This window comes from Musa acuminata, unplaced genomic scaffold (assembly GCF_036884655.1).
Source record: "Musa acuminata AAA Group cultivar baxijiao unplaced genomic scaffold, Cavendish_Baxijiao_AAA HiC_scaffold_1044, whole genome shotgun sequence".
NCBI classification, from domain to species: domain Eukaryota; kingdom Viridiplantae; phylum Streptophyta; class Magnoliopsida; order Zingiberales; family Musaceae; genus Musa; species Musa acuminata.
The window spans coordinates 2,309-21,540 of record NW_027021258.1 but is presented as its reverse complement, the minus strand read 5'-3'; the positions used below and the strand labels follow the sequence as shown (position 1 = coordinate 21,540).

General features: G+C 35.5%; 1 long non-coding RNA gene across 5 annotated transcripts; it reads right to left on the bottom strand.

The window, feature by feature from the left end:
* Positions 1-9,783: 9,783 nt before the first annotated feature.
* On the bottom strand, positions 9,784-15,989 carry LOC135665761 (uncharacterized). 5 transcript variants are annotated; one of them, XR_010509462.1, is made up of 3 exons: positions 14,308-15,989; positions 13,575-13,649; positions 9,784-11,016 (listed from the first exon to the last, which is right to left on the bottom strand). It is a non-coding gene; the product is annotated as an uncharacterized LOC135665761 (long non-coding RNA). The 5 variants fall into 5 exon arrangements; XR_010509458.1 differs by having other exon boundaries at positions 9,784-13,649; XR_010509459.1 differs by lacking the exon at positions 13,575-13,649.
* Between the last annotated feature and the right edge of the window lie 3,243 nt (positions 15,990-19,232).

Below are 19,232 nucleotides of genomic sequence, written 5' to 3'. Positions count from 1 at the left end.
TAGATTGGCACCATTATGATTAAAGAGCTTATTGCAAGGATTCTCTATATAAAATTTGGACCAAAATCGATAAAATTTAGTCATTTGATCGTTTAATAAAAACCTCAAAACCTAGCTTTCTCTCTCCTCTATCTTTCTTTTGTTTTCTGCATCGATCTTTTTCCTTTCGCCCACCTCTTATGTCGCGCACAACGCTATTTTTTTTTTTTTTTTTTTTAATAATTGATCAGATTTAGGCTCAATGCTCCTATTGTCCGGTCCAAGACCACCTAGATCTAATAATATTTTAATTATCTAAGTTGGGAGTTGATTCGGAGTAAACCGAGATCCTTCTTCTAAATTGATCCCAAATTAATTTCTATTAACATCGAACAAATTAGACTCCAATTATGCCTAACCTTGTAAAATTACGTTAAGATATTCTCAAAAATACTCCTTTCCAATGCTTAAGTTAGTACGTGATTTAGAGGATTCAACTAGCATTATAAGAGAAAATATTATTTAAGATGTGAGATGTTGATTATCTAATATTAAAATTTTGGTCACTTGATACTAGAATATCAACTACCCGAGGATCCAGCGCTGAGATGATGCCAACCATATTAGTATTTCTCTTTCACCATTAAATCACCTCTTCAACTGGTCCGTTTGCAAAGAGAATCACTCTAGAGGTTTCACGTTTAACAAGCTATGACAAGCCTTAATGGTAACTAATAGTCAAATAACCTACTAAACTACTACTAATAGCATCAAAATTAAAAGGAGGGACATGTCTGCACTATAAACTTGACTCTTACCGGTGATAAAAGGGAAAGGAAAAATTGAGTTAACTTTATCAAATCATATTTCAAACAAGGAAAAATATAAATTTCAACTCCACCAGAACCTAGTCGGTATCAAAGTACATTTTGCTTCTCATGCTTAAGCTCCAAAATAAGCATAAAAAAAAGAAAGAAACACGTCAACAAAGTGTTTAATACGATCAAATCAATTGATAGAGTTAATGATCTAATCTATATTTTGAGTAACGGAGGACTAGCTTCGATCATAAAAAGATAATTAAATCAGGAAGAATCAATGTTAGACCATATTGGAATATGTTAGAAGATTGGACGTCGAGCCAGAGGATCGATTGACGTATCGATAGAAGGCTTTCTGCCATGAGTTCGAGCATTGGGCCAAGAAGATCGAACATTACGCTAAGGAGATCAAATGTTGCGATAAGACAACATGCCGATTGGGTAATACGTCGAAGGAGAAGACGATGCGCCGAAGGGTCAGACGAAGCGCTGAATGAACCAATGACATATCGAACAACATGTGATTAATGCTCTGTAATAAGTCTAGATCAAAGTAGTTTTAGTTCTAATTAGATTAGTTTAGAATATAATTAGGCCTACTCAATTAGGGGCTCATTGGGCCTGAGTTACAACTATTTTGGGTCAAGTAGAAGGCCCATTCGATCACCCAAGATTATGTGGAACCACCCATGAGTTGGAAAAGTCAATAGCACACTTTTCCATGCTACCAGGCAGTGGTACCACTCAATGTCAAACTAGGAGGCGATGGTACCACCCAGTGCAAGCGATAGTGTCGTCTATACCCTAAAAACTCGAGGATTTGAATTTTGGCTTCAAGTTTTGAAGCCATTTGGGGTCTATAAATACCCCACAAATTCTTGCTTGCAATACATACAAAAAGAGAGCAAAAACTCAATGATTCCAATATTGTAAAACTCTTTTAAGTATAGAGTCCCTCCTCCAAGAGCTTAGTGATAGTCCTAAGGGAAGTGTGTGAGGGAACACTTATAAAAGAGGGGTGTAAAGGTTCTCTCCTGAACTTGTGAAAAGAAGAAAGAGTGTAAGGATAGTTGATTTTTATCCATTAGAAAGAAGATCGACGGTGAAAAGTTGGTGGCCTCGAGTGAAGCAGAATCGAGAGTGGACGTAGGTCACAATGACTGAACCACTATAAATCGATTTATATTTATGTTTTGTTGTTTACCTTTATTACAAACTGCTTTACTTCCTCGTTACTTTAGCTGCATACTCGTATGAACATTTTCAAAGTTAAACACTCCTTGATACGATTTTATCGTACGAAGATTTTCAACTCGACGTAAGTTTTACATACGCACCAATTCACCCCCCACGCCCTTCTCTTAGTACCGACTTGATCCTAATACAAAGAACAAATATATCTACAATAAATAATGTGCAAGCTTCTTCCCCGACGAGTTAATGCTGAGTTCTAGACCAAATCTATAGGAGCAAGCTAATTGCACGTACCAATGGTGCCAGCATAAGTTCTTGAGAAATCCTAACAAATTGAACATACTGATGACAATTCAGAATTTCATATAAAATGACATTTTATTTAATTATATACTTGTACTACAATTATATACAAGCCAGTATATAATTGTATATAATTAAATATAATTGTAGTACAATTCATATACTTGTATATTTAATTATATACAAGCCAGAATTTTTTGTCACGTCTTCACTTTCACCCCATATGCATAGGACATACAAGGAAACAGCAGTTTAATTGCATAATAGCTCATTATGGATGCCCAACGATAACACAGACTTCTAACAAAGAGCCACTCATGAGCTCAGCCATAGCCTCAAGTATCAGGCACGAATTTTCTACAATAATCCATGGACTAAGTGACACAAACGGATGCAAATTTCTCCAGCCCTTCAGCAATATATTCACATTGCAGGAGAAGATATCCAAGCAACTTCATTATATACTATGCACAATGAGTAACATACTACTAGCCGTCTTTCATTGTCACCTCAGGCACTGAATCCCTTCTGGAGAGAACTCCACTGACCGGCAGGAATGCTAATGGAAGCTTCAGCAGACACCTCAGCCATCATCTCCTTGCTGATACCGGCATTGCAGATGTTTGCTAGAGACCGCATATGTTTCATCCCATACTGAGATAGAGATCCACAGTGTGCTTCAAAAGTCCTCACCTGGAAAGAGAAAAAAAAAAAAGACATCACAGCTTTATAAAATTCAAAGGAACAAAAACCAAAGAATTTCCCACATATTCCATAGGTTATAGGTTATCTAACACAAGTTTCGTTGTTGAAGTTCCTCAAGAACGAAATTGAGTACAACTGGTCTTGCAAATCATGGATCTGTAGATTGTACCTTCATATATTTTTATCCAATAGAACTGGAAATAATACACCTATTTATTCGCCAGTAAATTATAAAGCAGAAGTCTTCACTTAGATAAAAAATTGTGCCATGTCCAACCAAATTGGTACAGACAAGAAAATGCTTGAAAATAGACTCAATTGCATGATGACAAGATCATGTGATCACAGGCCACTGAAACATCAATATGATAGAAAGGTATTGCTACAAAAGCAGCCACAAACCAACTAGGACATGTTTCACAATCCGATCTTGTTATCATGGCAAACATGAGCCAGAAACCAAAATTGGTATTTCAATCTTGATTTGTGACTGCTTAAATAGCCATAATTACATTCATAATTCATTCTGTTCATCCATAATTACATCCTTAAGGGTCTTTTTTCTTGTATTAAGTCGAAAGGAACATGCTTAAAGGCGCCCATACAGTTACAGTTAGTTTAACATTAATGAGAATCCCCATCAAGATATGATAGTGTTTGGAAATTCCCTGGTTGTTAGCATCCTATGCAACAATGACAGGCCAAGTTGTCTGCCATCAGAGGTGAAGCATAAGATACAACTTGGGAAGGACTCGTAGGCATGCTAACAGAAGACAATTTTGAAATTGTTAAAAATCATGTTGATCAATATACTCACCATCGATTTGAGGCAGGACCAATCATCCACTAAAGGCTGGCCTGCAGGGCGAACAGTTTTCAGCACTTCTGACCCTTGCTTAGAACTGAACAACAACTTCCCGATGAATTCTATACTATTGTCTACATGCAACCGATGTGATATTACTTCGAGAAGTTCCTTCTGAGCGTTACGTTTATGAGAAGAGCCTTCACGTGCCTTTTGATACTTCAATAAGAAAGGTAAAGTGTCAGTCTGAAACAACAGATGAAGCAATTGAAAGAAGTAAAAACACAAAGTTGCACTAGGTAATGCCAGAACCATGTACTGCATTTAGGGATCAGAAAGCATGAGAAGAATGAACAGAACAAGCAAAGCAAACTACATAGTAAGGATGATGCCAACCTTATGCCAGAGTAAGGAAGATGCCAACCTTTAACCGAACATCATGGTTGGTCGAGTCCCTTGAGATTATGGTGGTTCGGAGGCCGAATAGGATAGGAATCACAAAAAGTTATGATCAACAAAAGTTGTCTACCTTTTGGGCTTAGTGTGATTGGTCGAGTCCCTCAAGGTTACACTAAGACGTTGATTCGATCCCGATCCCCACTAAAAGTCTACCGAGGACTTCCGTTTCACGTGTTGAGGGTGTCGCGTGACTCGCTAGTAAAATAGTGGGAGTAGATTAAGATAGAAGTCTATATCTTGATTGTTTATTTTTCTACAAAATCTACATGTTATTTATTTCTGCTGCATTTTTATTTTCGAAAAAATCTCGCTTTCAAATCCCTTACATGGCATATTTGATGTCAACCACCTCACTAGTCCAAATTATACGGACTGGCTCCGCAACTTGAGAATTGTTCTCACGGTGGAGAAAATCACATACATATTTGATATAGTGATGCCTACGCCCGAGGAAGGGACAAGCGAAGAGACATGAGATATCGCTTTTTAGGAGTATGTCCCCAAATACTTCTGAAGAAAGGGCGAACATAGATAGAATACCCTATGCCTCAATGATAGGATCTATCATGTATGCCATGCTATGTACCAGGCTTGATATAGTGCTTGCTCTGAGTGTCACAAGCATGTATCAGGCGGATCCAGGCTTGGAGCACTAGAAAACAGTAAAGTATATCCTTAAATACTTGAGAAGGATTAAGGATCTTTTACTGGTATATGGAGATAGTAGCCTCAAGGTTGAAGGCTACACGGACTCGAGTTTCCAATCTGATATCGATGATAGCAAGTTAAATTCGGTGTATATGTACACTTTAAATGGAGGAGCAGTGTGCTGGAAGAGTTCCAAACAAGATACTATAACTGACTCGACCACAAAGGTGGAGTACATTACTGTAGGAAAGGCAGTAAAGGAGGGAGTCTGGATGAAGAAGTTCATCACAGATCTAGGAGTCATGCCTAGCAACGAGGAGTCGATTCCCTTATATTATGACAATAACGGAGCGATTGCTCAAGCGAAAGAACCCAAGTATCATCAGAAGTGTTTTGATGAAGTTCCAACTTATTAAAGAGATCGTGGCCCGAGGAGATATAATAGTGGAAAGAGTTCCATCTGAAGATAACATCACAGATCCATTGATAAAGCCGTCGTCTCATATTGTCTTTGAGCGTCATAGGGATCTGATGGGGATTATACATACAGATGATTAATTTTAGGTCAAGTGGGAGATTGCTACTCATAGGTGCCCTACAAGCCAATAATGTGAGTGATGACACGTGTAACTTGACACACATTTTTTTGCTTATTATTATTATTTGATATTTTATCATTATATAGTACTATATATATATATATATATATATATATATATATATATATATATATATATATATCCATGGATTTGTGCAATGAGAATCGGATCGTGATGAGGTCACGATAATGAGACCGATTCACATTTAAATACAGACCCTAAATAATCTCGGTCATATGTAACTCGAGAGGGACATCGAGATAATTAGATAGACTGGTGTGTTGTATACCCGTCCATATGATGGATGTACAGGTTCTCATTGAAGAAGGAGTTTACTGATTAATCCGCTTATGAAATGCTAGATAGTTGATTATGCCTTATAGTTAGTGATTCTGTAGTTCTAGTGGAATATTTAGTCATTCGACTAGACACCAAGGATGTCCTATATTAGTACTTCACTCTTTGATATAAACTTATAGGTTTGGAGGTTCCAGATCTAGCACAGCCGGTCATTGAGAGTGGTATCCAACCTTTCGAAGATTATTGAGTGTCGATAGAGGATCATCCGATCTTGGTGTCATAAGAGGAATATCCAATGACTCACGGCTAGCTCGATATTGGGCCCAGAGGGTCACACACACATGATAGGCGTTACGATGAATAGAGGTTCAAATATGAGATATCTGCCGGAGCCACTATTTTATTGGATATCCAATAAGCCCCTGAATTATTGAATCCTATAGATGAGATCAAATAAGAGAGATTATTGGATAGAGATCCACTAATCTAAAAGGCTTGGGTAGTTGGATTGAGATCCAATACCCATAGGGCTGGATCCACTAGGGTTAAGTTGATATGGGACAGCTATAAATAGGAGGAAACAAATGATTCATAGGCTAGAGCCTCTTTGGGTTGCCATCTCCTATTCTCCTTTCCCTTTCTCCTCCTCAGATAACAGGCCTAAAGATTTGAGGAGCATCGTTGGAGCCCTACTATGTGGATCACTACTAGAGAGAATGGCATTTGACTTCCTTTATCCTCTCCTACAGATCTATAGGGATTTAGGGATATACGATCTCCCTAGGTTACACAATATTTAATGTATACAGTTTTAAGTTTTATTGATTTTGCACAAGAATCTTCGTACGACAATGAACACATCTTTGGAAAATTTTGAGATTTTATTTTTTGTTCTTTCGTTGCGCATGTGATATTGCCCCCCAGATTTCCCCACAATGGTCTAAGAGGACAGGCTGCCTTGCCCGTGGGATGTCCCATTGTGACCCCTCCAATGTTTAAGTTAGAGGGATGAGGGAGGAGAGAGTTAATAGTATTCATAAAAGTGTAGTGTTCACCCGCTTGCCCCTGTTTAGCCTAGGCTTAGTTTTTATACCTGGGCATATGACAGCAAGGACAAGGATTGGTGAGGGTGCCCCCACCCTGATTGTTAGGGGACAATAATGGAGGTGGCTTACTGACATGTTATCTTGAGGTCGACATTAACATTAGGTGATCGGGATGATATTTACTATCTAGCCTTTTAGTCGCTTTGAGTTAGATAAGGAGTGATCCCTCCTTTAGTCGTCTGAAAGGGAGGTGTCGGGGAGGCAAACCATGCCATCGATTACTAATGCAGGGGCGTGCCCCTTTCTTCAACTGTGGTGTCAGCCAGGAGTGAGTCTTGCGGGCTTTCTTTGGGAAGTTGAGACAGATAGGGATCACGGGTTGATCCCCTGTCAACAGTTGCAAAGAGTTGATGGGGGCTCCCATACTTTTACTTAGGTGGCCTCCTCAGTTCGGATGGTGGGATGAGTTAGTGGTGCTAGTACTTTCTCTCAAACTTAGTATGCTTATATAATCAATTCAAGTGTATATCACTAGTATCCTCCATATGCTATGGAATTTGAAACTATAAATTTAAATCTTGATAAAATACTAGTATCAATAATCTATTGGTTTGATATGATCATATATTGAGCAGTTCATAGACATGTACCACCTAGTATCATCCAAAAGGATCATATATAAATAATACAGACCAATATTATACCATGTTTGGAACCATGTATTTAGGTAGACATAAGGTCCTACAAAATAATATATGTAAAGATAGGGACTCATATAAAATAATCAAACAAACAATGCTTTAGCTCAAAATTCGTGTCCAGAACTTACCTATCATATTTGGCTCTTTCAGAAAATCTAACTTGTGAACCCACTAGTGTATACTAGAAAGACCAACCTATACAAGATAGTAGAATGAACTAGCGAAAAAAACTAATTAATCCACTAGTGTATACTAGAAAGACCAACTTATGTAAGATAGTGGAATGAACTAGAGAAAAAACTAATTGGTTCTGAAATCTAAATAAGGCATTTTCACTAGGTGCTCAAACCAAGTAAATCATCTCCAAGGTGTGTAATACCCTACCTTCATAAAAAAAAAAAAAAAAGTCTATCATAGTACTCAACTTAAAGAATTTTCTCCCGAATGGTTTGGAATTTAGGATCACTTGGCTTCCCATAAAGCTGGATGATAGCATTTCTTTTATAACCTTCCATAAACAAATTAAAACAAAGAAGATATATAACAAACAGACCATAAAACCATGAAAAAATAGATTAAAATTTAAAATAATTTATTTCCCATAATAAGATGTCAAAACCAACCATTAAATAGATATGGCAAACATATTAGTTTTGCACCATCAAATTCATTTCTAAGTTTACACAAATATATGCATAAATTTTTCTCCAAGTCATTAAGCACACCTGAAATTTAAAAAAAATTAAATAGCCTAATGGTTTAAAAAAATTTTATCTAACAAATTTCTAACACAAGAAATGTAAATTATATAATTAATTGTTCAACATTATATCTTTGAATATGTGATAACAATAATGCTCTTAAGTAGTTACACTACAATATATATTTAGAAACAAACATCAGGAAATATGTAAAGAAATATATGCAAGTACTTGTCTGTGACATTCCCATCTGCTCCAGGTTCCTTCAAACACTTTCAAATATCAAAGTAATATCTTCAGCAGGAGAATAAAGATATACACTTGCCAGAATATGGAATGAAAGTCTTGTTAAATAACACAATTCCATTGAATTGGTAACTTTGCCCATTTCTCAAAGGATGATATAAGTGGCTACAAGGAAGGATTGTAGTTGAGCTCTTTCTATATACAGGACAAAGGCTAGTAACAACACCAATGCATATGTTTACTATAGCATTGAAGGGTCAGATGATGCTACTACCATCATTCTATCCCATGTCTTTGTAACTAAAATGGAAGCTACTGATTTAGGAAGAGCCCTTACTGACCAAGAGCAAACCAAATTTTGTTTAACCATGTCAGATAGTTCATTCACACCATTGAAGTCAATAATTCTTCCAAGATGATGCAATGCAATAGATGACTATTCTGGTTCTGAATGACCAACATTATGTAGAATAAGCCCACCAATAAAGCCTCATTTCATTATTAGTTTACCGTTAAGTTTATCAATGCTCATTTCACATAATGATGATAACCATTTATCAGTCTACAAATACTATGAAATTTTTGATGCATTACAATAGAAGATCAAGATTATAAAACATAGAGAAGAAACCGTAGGAGAGAGTAATGTTCTCAGGCAACTTAAATAGAAAATCAAGCATAGCAGATGCTACTTGCCAACAAAGAGATATTAAGATATGAGCTATCTCGGGCATTTTATTATCCAATGCTTGCATGTGCTCAACAGTAATCGATTCAAGCACGCAAAAAATAATAGCCTTGGCATTTCTAGCGACATGACATCCCAAAGGAATAGTATTTTTGTAACATGAAGATGATTCCTTATTGTTTCTAGATAATGACCACCAACAAAGGTCCGCAAACTGCATGGAAGAGAGTTTAGTTGCATACCAATAGCTTCCAAAATTATTTCTCCAAACTCACCAAACTGTTTTCTTATGTTTGGGAATAACATATGCATGTGAGGAAAATGTACTTGAAATGATAGTTTAACATCTGACTGATCAGAAGACTCAAATTCTGTGGGAGTGTGTTTTGGTACCTGATGGATATGAATATGCAGATTAAAAATTCTATTACTAAATTATCGGTAAGTGCTAACTCATCCTCAAAAACTGAAAAAACGATGAAATTTGTGAAAGACCAGAGGCAATAAACAAGTGTTCCTTCAAGTATTGCTTTGTATTTCAAGATACTGACATCCATCCTAAAAGTCTAGAAAATGAACATGTGCAACTTGAAAATCTAGATATTTTCTGCATCCATGATAAATGTGGAACTAAAGTTCTGTAGATGAAACCAGCACTTTTGATACCAATGGGATATGTCCGTTCATCATTTCCAGATTAATCCTTCAAGAAGTGCCCAGCACCTTGGCAGCCCATGTAACTTTACCATTTCAAGTTGTATGTTGCCTGCTTTCAGTTGGGTGTACAAAATTGTAAGTTGTCCACTAAGATTTGCAGCTGACTGCAGTATAATGTCATTAACATTCTCTACAGAACAGGATAACTCAGTTGCAGAATGCAGTAGAAAGAGGGGAGACTCTGTAGGAGGATTACAAAGTGGCAAAGCAATGGTTGATTCTGCCTAATCAAAGTTGCCACATCAGATTCAATGTCGACTTGTGATATTTCTAAAGCCTACTGATTATCTTCAAAATAATATGTACAAGGTTTCCAAAGAGCCAAAATTCTCTCAGATTCGAGGTCCAGTTTAGCGGAAGCAGAATTTGTAGAACAGTTATATCTCTTTTACTTTCAAGATAAGCTATTGTCTCCAGATTGACATTACATCTCTTAAGGTCTTCATAAAACACCACTAATCCATTTTTATTCATGAATTTGGATCCAATGATTTTCATCTGATTCATAAGCTCTGAATTGCATCCATATGAAATCGATTATAAAGAATGAGTTGGCATAACATTCTGCAGCCAAGAGTATGGATTCTATTGCAGCTTCATGGCTTTCTGGGGTTGTCATGCTGGGAACACAAATCAGCTGCCAAATGTTCAAATTGGGAAGCCCTATATACCGAATCTTGATAGTTTACAAGTTGTAGATAATCTGCTTGTGAATACAAGTAATCAGCAAAGAAACCAATATTCTGAAAGTTGTTATTTGAAATCTTATTCACCTCTGAAACACCACAACTGAAATTCAATCTGATCCAGTCCCCAGTAAAATAATTTGAAACACTTGTCAGAACAATTTTTGACAGATCTCTAGGAGCAAACTACAGATTAGCATCTTGGAGTACATCTTTTCTTGTGGCAGCTTTAGATGCATCAATCTTTCTCTTTGCTTCATCCGGATTACTGGATGTGCTAGAAGCCCCATGAGAACATATCACAAAGTTAGAAGAAACAGCTAAAGACTCTTGATCAGCCACCTTAGGAAATGAACATTTGCAAAGGTCAATATCTGAAGGAAATGGCATATGTGGCCCCAAAACAAAAAGGAGTACACTGCAATATAGAAAGACAATGAAGACAGTATATTGTCAGCTAAAAACCAAGTAATGTAACAACCAACAAGGTGCATTTGATAAGATTCATTTTGTTGCAGGGAAAAAAAAATAATAATAATTTCTTCTTTTTTGACTCTCACATCTTTTTAAACTGTAGTCTTCACCGATCACTTCATTCTCTCTCTTTGCATCTCCAAAAATAAGCATTATAAAGTATAAACTATAAAGATGTTAAAATTTTTTTAATTTCTCTATGATATTAGCATATGCTGTTACAATAGACCTTGGTGCAATAGATTCACGTCTCCATTCACATTCCACAAAAGGAAGAATGGCAGGCCTTCGTAATGCAGTACATATAACATTGAATGCAATACAACAGTTCTTCTATTTCTCCAAGTGTATATCATTAGCATCTTCAGAAGTTGTATTCTTTGTTCCAGTAATCACAGGATCACGGAAGGGTTCTAGCATCTCTAAAAGAAATAGAAGCCTATGTTTAAATTCCTACAAGGATGGTAAAAGCATCATCTATCTGATTGGAAAGAGTAAGCAAAATTATGCTTGATACTTTAATAGAAGGTCAAACCTTATATTTTGACAGTACATCATCCATATGCTCAGACAAGGCCAGCAAGATATATTTCAAAGCAAGGATTGAAACATCGTACCGTACCGACATTTCGAGGTTGGCTTGATATGGTACGATACGCCTAATTTAGGTGTAATGGAGTTTAAGATAATACAAATATGAGAAAAAAAGAGTTTGAGATAGTTTAAAAGAGTATGAGAATGAAATGAAGTGAAATAGGGGAGAAGAATGGTTTAAAAACATGAGAAGGGTTTGAGATAGTTTAAGCGTTCCTCCTGGTAATGGGTGGTCCGCATACCGGTAACCTATTGGACCGGTACGTACCGCCTGTACCGGGTGGTACCATTCAAAATTGTATACCTTGCTTCAAAGCAGCATAAGCACGACTAGTAGATTCTGGAAACACCCGGTAGGGGCATTATGAACAGAGTCAACCAAACATGAAGCATGAAAATAAGTGCATAATCTATCATATGAAATTTTTTCCTTTTCTTGAATTTTTATTCAGGAGGAAGTGGATAGAATTTGGATAATAACGGGGGCATTGTGATGAAATTCACAGTTTCTTGAGCACACAGATGAAAGATGGATGTCACATACAGGGTTCATGAACTAAAAAGTACTAAATGACAGTAACTAGAACTAAAGGACTTGCATTCACAGGATTAGAAGTGTATATTTTAAGTGTATATTGGTATCTTAGAAACATGTAAAAAATAATCTGTTACCCATTAAGAAATATATAGCTTTCCAAGCCACAACAGTAGTTATATTGGTCCATAAAAGTCCCATAAGAGTTGAGCACAACACTCCAAAGAACTCTGTACAAGGCTACGTCATAGTTGTATCATCAGAACACTGAAACAGTAGGTTCTTTATTGGCTCTCTAGAAAAAAAGGAAAACTCCAATCCAACAGACAAAAGTTTCAGTTTCACAATAACTGCTATGATGATCAGGATCAAATTCAAGAGATCAGGGTTTTATTCAAGTGTACAAATGACTGATATTGTTGGAATCTTCATAATAAGGTAATAGATGGATCACAAAATAACATCTATGATAGGTCATAGAAAGTATTTTTTTAGTTCATCAGGATGGACATGTCAGTACAATACATGCCGATCAGCACGGTTTAAACATATGGCTGGAACAAGCCTTGTGCTTGATTGTGTGTTCAGGGACATCCTTGGTATAAAACAAAACTCCATGCTAGTATTATACTAGCATAACATAGTTCGACAATCATCAACCACTGCCATCTGAACAATCATCAAATGGTGAAACTAATTGTCATCTGAACAATCATCATCAAATATTATACCACAGCAGAACAAATTGCCTCTGAACTTCATAGTCTTTGTTATGCTAGGACTATGATGTTCAAATCAAATAACATTTTTCTCAAAATGAGGAGATTATTTCAAGAGAAAATTAGTGATTGATAATTTGACCATCCACAATAAATCACAATGTATTGACCACAAAAAAGGTCAGATCTGCACCAAGAAATGACCAAGTACTCATCAAACATAAATAGTTTTAATTGCTTATGTTAGATAATTCACCAAACATTGTTTATATATTTTCATGATGAATAGGTTAATTATGATGAATCATGATTTATATACATCTACCTATTCTAACATTAAATAAATACCAAATTTTGTCACATTAAATAGTGAACATTATACATTGATACATATCCATATCCATCATATCAATATCTTACACTTGTATCCATGACTTCATAACCAACCAACCAACCAAACGAGCATTCATTATAATAAAGAATTAAGCCTTCATAACAGTAATAAAAACAAGAAGAATGATGAAATTACTTGAATAACACCAAGAGGTCCTCCAGAAGTTCAATTGCAAGATCAACATGAAAAAGGGTCAATGCAGTTACAAAAATACAAGTTGTTGACTTAATATGTAGACTTATTATGGAAAAAGATGAAACCTTTGCAGTAATTGTATATATCCATGGTGATAATGGTCCAAAGCATAAATCAATCAATACACATGCTGCTTTTGCCTGAAGATTGAAAAATAAATGCTTACTTAGAAAGCCAAAAAGTAAGTTGTCTATTCATAATTAAACTTGGTATGAAACCAACAAACACGAGATGATAAGAATGAAGACAGATAGCCCGCACAAGCATTAAGAAGATGACGATGACATTATTATTATCTGCAACAACAAATTAATATGAATTGTTGAGACTTTTGATAAGAATACAAATGCATGTAACGTATATCACCCAGATGCATCACTGCTGAACCTGAGAGAGAGCATGCTGGACAAAAGGATGTTTCCACAAAGAAAAACTATCATCAACTTGATTTAGGAGGCTAATTGGAGGAAGACGTGCCATCAAATGAAAGGAAATCAGAATCCATCCAAATTAATTAATATATAAACTAGTAAAAGGTGTTAAAAGTTTTAACTTAAAACAGAGACCTTTCACCTGGAAGCAGTGCTTGTATAAGTGGTAATAGGGACCAAAATTTTAAATTACTGTTAGCCAATTTGCAGAACAGGAGAGGCTATCTATTCATTATAAAAGAATGTAAACACTCGACAAATTAGTTACAGAAGCAGACTCCTGGTGGCTAAAAGTTATTCCAATAGGAAAAAAACAGGATACTTAGTTTAAAAAACATTATAGGGTAGGTGATCATTTAGAACATACTTGTGAAGCACATCCAAATAAGACATGAGGACTGCCTTCTTCCGCTGCAGATATATCCAAGACATTCAAATAAGAAGCATCCCAATAATCTTCAGTTCATTTGAATTCTTCCCCAAACAAGCTCAAGTAATCAGTAGGTTGCATGTGCCTGGTTACTTCAGTTTTAACAATTTCATCAAATATTGAAGACAGACCCAACTATTCAAGTACAAAATTGCCAAATCAGGTTGTAAATTGATTTGATAAGAAACCATATCCATTCACATAATATGCATGAAAAAATAATTTAATTAACATTAGTTTCTTCATAAACTTATTGTGGAATCCTCTAAACTAAGAAAGAACACTTTTAAACACGTGGAAAGCCAAAAAGCAAAAGAATTTCTATTAAGTAATATGGAACACATCATCTATAATTATTTCAATGTTTGACACAAAATATTATAGAACAAAATGCAAAGAAGAAACAGAAGAACATCTGTAACTAACAATGTGGAGACTTGTTCATTTAAATGGCAGTCCAAATCCTTTGAGAAGATGGACCTGCATAGCCATCGTGTCTCTCACAATTCAATTGGAGATTCATATATGTCATTACAGCTGCCAATAAAAAGTTAAAAAAAAAATTAACCATCAAGTTTTAGTTCACAAAGTCAAATAGAGTGGAGTAGTTTACCTCATCATGTTCTAAGGATTGTCAATCTTAATCCAACCAATTTAGAATGATACCAACCGGTACGGGCGATACGTACCGGTCCGACGACATACCGGTTTGCGGACCACCCGCTACCGGACAGAACATGCTAGAGTGCTACAATGCTACAGTAAGAGGAAGAAATATTTAAAACTGCTCGGTAACAGTGATACAGTGCTCCAATGGTCAAATTGACCATTGGAACCCTTTCTTATGATATTTAAAAACCCTTCTTCTCCTTTATTTCACTCCATTACATTCTCATACTCTCTTAAACTATCTCAAACTCTTTTTTTCTCACATTTGTTCTCTCCTAAACTCTACAAAACAACGATTTGTAAATTGAATCGAGGCTAATTTAGGAAGATTAAGAGGAAGAACTTTCTAATCAAGAGTTATGTTTACATAAGGATAATCTGTACTAAACTGAAATATGAACCTTGCATAAGATATTCTTCAAAGCCTGAAAAAGATATATGATACTATTCTTACCTAATTTACATTGATTTTATTAAACTTATGCTATTACTATATTTATTTCTAACATAAAAATCCTATCCTAACTTTTATTTTATTTTTAGGTATTTTCGGAGGGTCTTACACCTAAATTAGGTGTACCGCTCGGTACACCCTGACGTACCGCTCGGTATACGGTACTATACCATACCGAGCCAACCTCGAAATACTAATACGGTACGGTATTGCATACCTTGATCCAACCTATAAAATTTCACCATTAAGAGCCTTATCCACATGTTGTGGTTTCCCGTCCTAACAATTATCATCCATAGAAAGCATACTTGTTGGTTTCTTATATGAGTAACTTACATTATGGACAATGCTAGTTCATGATATATAAGTTACACAGTCCCGATATTTGCATGTTAGTCAATAAAAGAAGTCACTTAAATCAAGGATTGAAATTTTGTACTATACCAAAATTTCAAGACTTATTTGATACGGTATGATACTATATACCGAGTGGTATATTTTGGTATACCGCTGTGTGTGTGTGTATATGTATGTATATATATATATGTATATATATATATATATATATATATATATATATATATATATAGGTAAGCTGCACAGTTTACCTCTATGCGGGGTGACGTGCAGATAAAAAAAAAATTACGACATCTAAAAAACAAAAATATTGCGATGATGCCCGAGGCAACATTGCCCAATAAGAGAAGAAAAAAAAAAATCTTCAATTCTCTCCGCCCCACAAGCCGATGCCTCTTCTCCCGTGCACAGATGAGAAGTCGTCGACAGACGAGGAGGAGAGAGGTGACATCCAGGTTTTACCTTTTTTTCCTATTTCTTTCTTCGTCTTCTCCCTCTTCTTTCTTCTCCCTCGATCACCGTCGATAATAACACCTCAATCGATAACGATAATGCCTTAATTGATGGTACCGCTCGGTAGCGGGCTGTCCGTGTACTGGTCTATTGACGGACCGGTATGTACCGCCCGGTACGAGCAATATCATTCGGTATTGTAGACCTTGATTTAAAGAACTAATGGGCACTTTAAATGTTAGAACTAGGAACAGAAAACTCTATTTCTCATAATAACCGGAGAGGTCAATATATGTTGCATCAATTTATTGTGACGGACTAGTCTTACCATGAAACAGTTAGGATCATGCTTATGAGTACTAACATGTTTTCAACACTGGCTTTTTATGGCCTTAAGCAACCCTCCACCTTTTTCATTCGGGCTTGGGACCGACATTGGCGGTGTTAGAAACATTGGTACTCATAACAAGAAATCAAGTAAAGAAACTAATTTTCTTTGAGAAAGATCAAAATTGAAACACCTAGCAGGAATTTAAAAGTGACAATTGTAGATCCAAAAAATAAGTATACTTCGGTCTAATTAGACAACAAAGAGGCCTTTGAATCATGGCACTACTCGCTTTTTTAAACCTAACAATGAGAAACATTTTTTGCCAACATATAAAAACATAAGAAAGTTTGTTTTCTCTATGGCTGTGATTTTGGTGAAGGGGGAAATTAAGCATAGCCATCTCTGAACATATCACTAACCTATGATACAATGACTTCCAATGCAGAAAATCCTGGAGAAAATGAAGTTCTCGATTGAGGCATTCACATCAACATAATAACTCTACTAGATTGAACATGTTTCATCTTGTTAACAACTAAGCAAAAATTTATTTACGCCTAACACATACTTATATAAGATAAATTTGTCCATTTAAATTTGTTCCTCCTAACCTTGCCTCCTGCCTAACGTTCAAGGTGAGAACATTTTTAATTAACCTAGTCTATTGGTACTCCATTTGTGCTAAGGAAACCCAACTATATAAATATTTATCCTATTCGTTTCATGAAAGATGCAATCTTTACGTAACTTTTATTCAATTTTCAGATCCATATATCAACTGGGTAGCTTGTCCTAATATCTTAATGAGGGAATGCCTTGGAAGATGAAGAGATAGCTCCATTAACAAGTGTACTAAAATAAAAAAAATCAGAAATTAAGAAAATATGGGAAGACTCTTTCAGATAATAATTTATATAAAAGAACACAATTAAATTGATTACACTATCATGGACTTGAGTTAAAGAGACATTGTAATACAAAAAAAATGTTCAAATTTTGTCACACCATCGAGGAATTAAGTTATATCATTTTTCTTGTTGTGATCAATTGCAACTTTTATTTCGGCATATCCTAAGAGTTTTGCAAGAATATATAGAATTTTTGAAACTTGAATCATATAATGTAAACTATCCGTCCAACCCATTATTTGCTTACTTTTGTCTAGATTAGATGACATAAACTAATTAGACATCTTGTTTCTGTAGGATTTCATTCCAATACATACATTTTTAGTTTAGCAACTTAAGATCCAATATACAAAAACCAAAAACTTATAATGAATAACAAATATATATTCAGGATAAGGATTATAATGAATAATAAATGTATGTTCAGGACAAGGATTGAAATTTCATACAATATCGGAGTTTTGAGATTCGCTCGGTATGATATGGTACTTACTGTATACCGAGAGGTACATTCGATATATATATATATATAACATAAAAAGGGGCGATTGCCTCGTCACCCTTTTTGGTACGTGGGGAGGGTTTTTTCTCCCACACGAGCAAAAAAACAAGCGACGTCACTTTGTTTTACTTATAAATTAACATATGACTTCTAAATTTTTTGCAAAATCAGTTAACTTAGTATACCAATAAAATGCATTGAAGTAATTCTTGAAATAATTGAACTCTTCAAAACGATTTGCAATATTTCATTAACAAATTCAGAAGGCTTAACAGAGAGAGAGAGATGGGGGACCAATTCACTAATTCAAATGAAGGTAAAGTGTGTGTTTAAGCTAAGCTTCTAGTTCGAATGATACATTGCCCCAAGATATAAACGTTCAGAATCTTACGAGTTCTTCCTGCATTCTTTCATTTTGTTAGTTCATTTTTAACAAACAATATCTAGCATATCAGCTTGGATATATAAATTTGTCCACTTTTGGGAAAAAAAAAGTACACTTGTTGTTCATTCATATACAAATTCTCTCAAATTTTTATCCAAAGTGGGAGGCTTCAAGTCAAACACTAACAAGCACCTAGTAGATGGATCTTTTCTGGATGGCTCCACGTCAAGCACGAAATATTCAAACCATTTGAAACACGAGGGTAACAAAAAAAATCTGACCAGTATGAATAACTATTATTCTGGATAACAAGAGTGAGCTAAGCATATGTGCATTAATAAAAAAAATACTAGATGATCTCATTGGTAATTGATAAGACATTCATTCTCTTGTTCTTCGATGCGTAATTTCACAACATAAAATAGATTTCTAGTTTTACAATTCAAACACCAACAACCACTAATCAAGAGAAAAAGAAGGTTGTATATGCACCATCCCCTTCTTGCAAAGGGTACACGCACCGTTGGCCACGAGCTTCTTGTTTGTCTTGATCAGGCTATGGAGTTTCCTGAGGATCATCAATGTCCACCGCATTAGCCTTGTCCATAAGGCCAATGATAGTTTACAAGATGTACATGACGATGGCAAGAGGCACAGAGGTAGAGGTGTTGGAAGGGATGGTAACTTTGGTGATGGAGACTTCAAATGCTTACCCAATATTCATTTTGTTTCTCCATTACATCCAACAAGATCATCAATATATTATTAAAAAAATGATGACTTAAATAATTCAATCAGAATTA